This window comes from Heterodontus francisci, unplaced genomic scaffold, assembly GCF_036365525.1.
Source record: "Heterodontus francisci isolate sHetFra1 unplaced genomic scaffold, sHetFra1.hap1 HAP1_SCAFFOLD_72, whole genome shotgun sequence".
Lineage (NCBI taxonomy): Eukaryota > Metazoa > Chordata > Chondrichthyes > Heterodontiformes > Heterodontidae > Heterodontus > Heterodontus francisci.
The window spans coordinates 5478209-5485494 of record NW_027140794.1 but is presented as its reverse complement, the minus strand read 5'-3'; positions in this window follow the sequence as shown (position 1 = coordinate 5485494).

Below are 7286 nucleotides of genomic sequence, written 5' to 3'. Positions count from 1 at the left end.
GGCAATAGTACTGATAACTTGTGTTCCAGAGCTAACCATACGCTGAGCCAGGCTGCTCCAGTACGGCTACAACGCTGGCATCGACCTGGAAATGTGGGAAATTGCACAGGTATGGCCTGTCCACAAAAAACAGGACAAATCTAACCTGGTCAATTACTGCCTTATCAGTCAACTCTCGATATTCAGCAACGTAATGGGAGGGGTGATCAACCGTGCTTTGAAGCCGCTCTTGTTCGGCAATAACCTGCTCACTGGCATTCAGCTCTTGACCTCATTACAGCCTTGGTCCAAACATGGGCTAAAGAGCACAACTCGAGATGTGAGGGGAGCGTGACTGCTCTTGACATCATGGCAATATTTGACTGAGCATGGCATTAAGAGGCCCGAGAAAAACTGGAATCAAAGGGCATCAGAGGGAAAGCTCTCCACTTGTTAGAGTAGTACCTAGCACAAAGGAAGTTGGTTGTGGTTGTTGGAGGTCAATTATCTCAGCCATAGGACATCAGGGCAGTGTGCTCGGCACAACCATATTCAGCTGCTTCATCAATAACCTTCCCTCCATTATAGGGTCGGAAGTGGGATGCGTGCTGCTGATTGCACAATGTTCAACACCATTTGTGAATCAGAATATACTGAAGCAGCCCGTGTTCATATGCAGCAAGACATGGAGAACATCAAGCCTTGTGCTAATAAGTTGCAAGTAACATTCGCACCAGATAAGTGCTAGTCAGAGGCCAGCTCAAACAAGAGGTAATCTAACCATCTCCCCTTGATGTTCACTGGTATTAGAATTGTTGAATCCCCCACTATCAATATCTAGTGGGTGACCGTTGACCAGAAACTAAACTGGACCAGCCAGGTAAACACTGGCTGCAGGCGCAGGTCAGATGTTAGGAATTCTGCCTCGAGTAACACATACCCTGTCTCCCCAGTGCCTGTCCACCATCTACAAGGCACATGTCAGGAGTATGATGGAATACTCTACACTTACCTGGATGGGTGCTGTTCCAAGAACACACAAGAAGCTCGACACCATCCAGGAAAGCAGCCCGTTTGATTGGCACCCCATTCATAACCTTCAACATTCACTCCCTCCACCACCGACACACTGTGGAAGCAGCGTGTATCAAGAACAAGGTACACTGCGGCAACACACCAAGCACATACCAAGGCCGCTACCCCTACTACCTAGAAGAACGAGGGCAGCAGATGCAGATGAACACCAGCACCTTAAAATTCCCCTCCAAGCAACTCAGCATCCTGACTAAGAACAATACCGTCGTTCCTTCATTGTCGCTGGATTGAAATTCTGGCACACAAATCCTTACAGCACTGTGGGTGCACCTACACCCCATGGCCTGCAGCAGTTAAAGAAGGTAGCTCACACCATCTCAAATACAATCAAGGATGGTCAATAAATGCTGGTCTAACCAGGGACGCCCACTCCACATAAATGAATAATAATAAAAAAATCTCTCCTGCCCTCTGTTCGATCACACATATTAATTTTATTTCTTCTTGCCGCCTTCTTTCCACTTTAAAAAAAAACGATTACATTTCTAACCTTTTCCACTTCTAACAAAAGGTCACAGACCGGAAATGCTAACTCTGTCTCCACAGATGCTGTCAGATCTGCTGAGCATTTCCAGCACTTTCTGATTTAAGGTCAGTGTTTATTGGGCTGCCTGAGTGTTACATTATTAACAGGGATCCCAGAAAATGACAGTGTTGGCACAGAGATCCTCACATTTCTGCTTTCATACTGCATTCTCTTAAGTATTTGAGAAATTCTGAGGAGATCTTGTATGTGTAACATAATTTATATAGGTTCTTTGCTGAGTATCAGTGCTTACTGCAATTTCCTTGGTGAGTGTGACCATTTTCAGTATGTTTATGTGTAAGTGCCACTGTTTAAAGGATTGATCAGCTCCTCACAGATACAAGAGACTGACCCAAATATCTTCAATCTCCACCATTCTGTGCGTGTGCTTCAGGTTTCTCTGTCAGCCGGTTGCTGTCAACATCCATGTCTCATTCTGAAATTTTCAGTCTGTGATCTCTGCAAAACACACTTCAGGGGGACAAGTCTATCAGATTGGAAAAGACTGGATACAGCTGCAGAAACCAAAGAGTGTGTGGCAGTGTTATGGGGCGCAGTAACTTGTTTCAAATCATTTCTGTCCAGATTGATAAGACAGTTTGTGGAATTCTTTTATTCAATGTCCATTTCGGGAGAGTTTTTGTTTCATTCTATGTGCGATCCGGGGAATTAATCATTTGAAGGTTTTCCACCTGGGATAACTTTACAGTGGCAGCTCAGCTGTGTTCATTTATTGATCTGTTTTAGTTCTTCAGACTCTTTTCATTACCCAGATCTACTTTCACTCCCAGAGAAATCAGGCTGACATTTAATTTTATTTATTGGGGCACAGTGGACAGTTTATTTTGAAGCAACTGTCAATCTTCAGATCCCCTCTTTGAATTGAATCACAGCAAGTTAACTACTGACATTGACACAGGCTGCATTTCCAGTGATCGGATCACAGTGAGTTAACACTTTACATTAACACAGGCTCAATCCTCCTGATTGCATTTGATTCTTAACAGTATTCCTGCTTCATTCACCTATACAGGAAACAGCCTCAACATCTCATGGCATCTTCTATTTTAAGTTAAAACCACAGTGAGAATTAATGCTTTGGTGTCTCTGACTTTGCTGATTGAATTGGACTCAGAGTGATTTATCGTGACCTGTTGATATTGTGTGTTATACATTTGGAAATTGTACACAGATTACAGTAATTATGTACTGTGATTCACTCTTTGTGATAAGATATACGTTTATTTGCAGACACTAAGCTGTCAAATATTTCCAGTGAATTAATGATATTGCCCATACATGCTTCCCCCGATACATTGTCCATCTGGATTTTAAACAACGTAAGTTCAAATTCCGAGCTGAAACATCCTGCTGCTGTATCTTGATATTACAAAGCAGCAGGCAAGAAAAACAGAAGCACTGAAATCACCACAACGCCAGGTGCTTCCTCTCAGTTCAACAGAGAAACACACAGTGATTATCCTGAGGCTCTGCAGACTGTGAGCTGCTTTTCACATATTTCGGTATTGGAAAGCCTTTCTTGACTCCAAGTGATCACCTTCCAGAAAACAGACTCATTTTTTAAGGGAACACATCACATCCCTCCCTGTATAGTTCAACGATGGTGAAAATTCACTACTTATGATGACCAGTCAGTGTCTCTGTGTGATCTGCGTGTCTCACAGTCTCAATGAGTGAACACATTTCCTCAAATATTTGGCAGGTTTCCCGATGAAGCTGTTCAGTCCTTATATGGAGTGCAGCAGTTTTGAGAGGAATGGCTCAGATACACTCTGCTGTTCTGCAGTGGGCAAATACCGCAAAGCTGAGCAGAAAAATAGTGATTGCTGTATTGCTGGTAATGGTGACAATGGTAATCGAAGTGGCTGCCCTCGGTATCAAGGCAATATTGGACCAAGAATGTGCCTAAGGAGATTACTTTCCTGATCCCATCTTATTCTCTTTTCTCAGCATCTCCAAAGTTATTGATCTATTGTGTGTATGTCTTTACATTCAATTGCAACCTCACCCCATTTCCCCATGGTAGCATCTTCCTTAAAAAGTCAAAATACGGCGGATGCTGAAAATCTAAAATATGAACAAAAGATGTTGGAAATACTTATTCGGTGGGGCAGCATTTTGAGAAAGGGAACGAGACGTAACCTTCCCCGCTGGAGAATGTTCTTCAGAACTGGAAAATGTTGTGCTGTAACAGTGTTTCAGTAAGCACTGAGGCTGGGAATGGGGAACGGAGGAAGGAGATAAAGAGAGAAACTGTGATGTGGTTGAAGGGAAGAGTGAATAAATGAAGAGAGGAATTATTACCAGAACCTGCTGTCAAAAACAAATGGGGACACTAGTTCCTATGTGTTTTTATTTTTGAAGTTGATGCTGATCAGGAAAATTGAAACAGTGTAGGAGGTTGAGTACAGAGGGGTCAGCTGGAAGTGGGACAGGGAATTACAATGGCAAGTGAACGGAAGCTAAGGGACTTAATAACTGCTCAGCAATCCCATTGCAGAATGTATGCTTCATCTCCACGGTGTCGAGGACAATTGTTAAGAATGAACACTATTGATAAAATAAAGTAAAGTACAAGTAAATCACTGTTTGTGGGCCTGACGGTTGAAAAACACTTGCATGGGATGGTGACATTGGAAGAGTAGTGGGTGTTTCGAGTGATGGAAGAGTGGGTCAAGCTGTACCTTCAGAATGCTGAAAATGGAGAGGAGGATGTCTGGTGGTAGCATTGTGGTGAAGTTGGCAGAAGTGATGGAGGATAGTTCATTGAAAGTAGAGGCTGGTGGAGTGAAAGTTGAGGGGAAGGCAACTTCATTGTGGTTAAGGAAGGATGGAAGGAATGATAGTGGAACTGGAATGGAAAGGTTCAAAGGCCCTTTCAGCCATGGTGGCAAAGAGCTAAAACACACTTCTAACTGGAGAAGAATAATTCTGTTTGCTTGATAATGCCCGTTACATTTCAAGTAAGATGTCCTTCTGATACAGGCCTGGGCTCATACGTGGTCAGTAACATTCGCACCACACACATGCCAGTCAATTACCTTGTCCAACAGGACAGAGGCCAAGCACCTCTTCTCGAAATAAAACGACGTTACCATCGCCGAATACCACAACATGATCATCCTGGGATTTACCATTGACCAGACACTTTACAAGACCAGGCATTTAAATACTTTGGCTACAGGAGTAGGTCAAATGCTCGGTACACTGGGACAGTGGTTAGCACCGCAGCCTCACAGCTCCAGCGACCCGGGTTCAATTCTGGGTGCTGCCTGTGTGGAGTTTGCAAGTTCTCCCTGTGTCTGCGTGGGTTTTCCCCAGGTGCTCCGGTTTCCTCCCACAAGCCAAAAAAGACTTGCAGGTTTGGTAGGTAAATTGGCCATTATAAATTGTCCCTAGTATAGGTAGGTGGTAGGGAATTATATATCGGGACAGGTGGGGATGTGGTAGAAATATGGGATTAGTGGAGGATGAGTATAAATGGGTGGTTGATGGTCGGCACAGACGCGGTGGGCCGAAGGGCCTGTTTCAGTGCTGTATCTCTAAAACTAAAACAAAAACAACAACTCATCTACTGGCTCCACAAAGACATTTCACCATCTACAAAGCACAAGTCAGTAGCTGGTACAATACTTCCCACTTGCCTGCAGAGTGCAGCTTCAACTATTTATAACAATTCGTTGCAGTTCCATGGAAAACATGCGGTGACTGCACCGATGTCGATCCTCTCACTAATATCAAGCTGCACCTTTCAGTCGCACCAGAAACAGATAGAATTCTGCCCATTGAATATCAATCCCAGTATTTATGAGGAATGAAGGACTCTTTCATTGTTACACATAGTTACCACGATAGTTTATATTTCAAATAAACTGCTGTTGTAATGTGTGAACTGACATGTTGCCACTCCAGATCTATCCAATTGTAATTGTCCATCCAGCTGAGGTGTAACTGGAATAGATCACTAGGGGGATGGTGACGGACTCGCATCAGGAATCGACTGGAGTGTTTATGGATCTCACATTCGCCTTCCTGCCTCGGAAAAGTGCATTTAAAATGTAAGCGTCGCTCCACGATGAACCATTATTGGGAAAGGCGTTAACTGGGATTAACTGCCCGCAATGGGAGTCAGAGGGAAAAATCTCCACTTGTGGGAATCATACCTCGCACAAAGGAAGAGGGTTGTGGGTGTTGTAGGTCAATCATCTCAGTCTCATGGCATCTGTGCAGGGGCTCCTCAGGGTAGTGTCGTAGGCCCAACCATCTTCAGCTGTTTCATCAATGGCATTTCCTCCATAAGGTCAGAAGTGGGTATGTTTACAACAGAAAAACAATATACTGGGAGGTTCGACAAGTGAATCTATTCATTAATCCATTCAGAAAGTGAGGTGTTAAATCGTTTAGTGTTTATTATACACCCCCCAAAAGTGAGCACTAGATTATGGAGTTATTCTGTCAGGGAAGTTCATAAAAACATAAAAATGGTTTAACCTTCAATTACACTAATATAGTCTGGGACAGACCATAGTAATGGAGAAGGTGGAAAACAAGATCTGCAATTTCTTATTTATGAGGTGTCCTTACATAGTTAAAATATCCAAGTCATATTATCAAACACAATTTGATAGCGAGAAGCATTGACAGATATGATGGCGGATGACCAAATGCCTGGTCAAGGTGGTAAGTTTTAAGCAGCATTTTAAAGGAGGAAAAACAAATAGTGAGGCAGAGGTTTATGGAGGAAAGTCCAGATTTTAGGATCTTGGTAGATGAAAACAAGAGCACCAGCGTTGGAGCATTTAAATTTGGGAATGCTAAAGATTCCGGAACTGAAGGAGCACAAATATCTCATAGGGCTGAAAGAGATTACAGAGATAGGGAGGGAAGAGGTAATGGCGAGATTAGAAAATAAGCGTGAGAATTTCAAGTTTGTTTAGGTGAATAACCAGAAGCTAATGGGAGTGCAGCGGTGATGGGTGAACGGGACCTGGAGTGAGTTGTACGTTGGCTGCAGAGGTCTGGATGTCCTCAGGTTAACTGAGGATGCAAAGAGGGAGGCTGGCCAGGACGTGTATTGGAATAGTCAAGTCTAGAGGTGAAGGTGGGGAATTAAATGCTGCACTCTCTGGATGAAAAATGAATTGTCAGTTAAGGGAAAAGAGAAAGAAGAAATTCATTACAAATTCCAATTCAAGAATATAATCTAAAACCAGATAGATAGCATCGTGTACAGGGAGAAATAGAAAAAGAATACAAGAAGGACAAAGGGAAAGCATAGACAAAGGGAAAGCATAGAAAAGATTAGCAGCTACAAATCTTGTAAAACATATAAAAGTAAAAGGGATAGCTAAAGGAACGGTGGATCCGATTATAGAGAAACAGGTAAATATCCCTGTCGAGGCAGAGGGCATGACTGAGGTACTGAATGAGTAATTTGCAACTACCTCCACAAAAGAAGAGGCTGAAATTAATGTCGCAATCGAGTAGAGGGAAGCAGAGATCTTGCATTGGATAAAATAGATGGGAAGGCGTTGCTAAACAGTTTATCACTAAATGTCGACAGCACCCCTGTTCCATATGGGAAGCATCCTAGGTGGATAAAGTAAGCTGGGTTGGAGATAAGATCAGCTCTGAGCACAATGTTTCAATCCTCCTTGTTTATCGC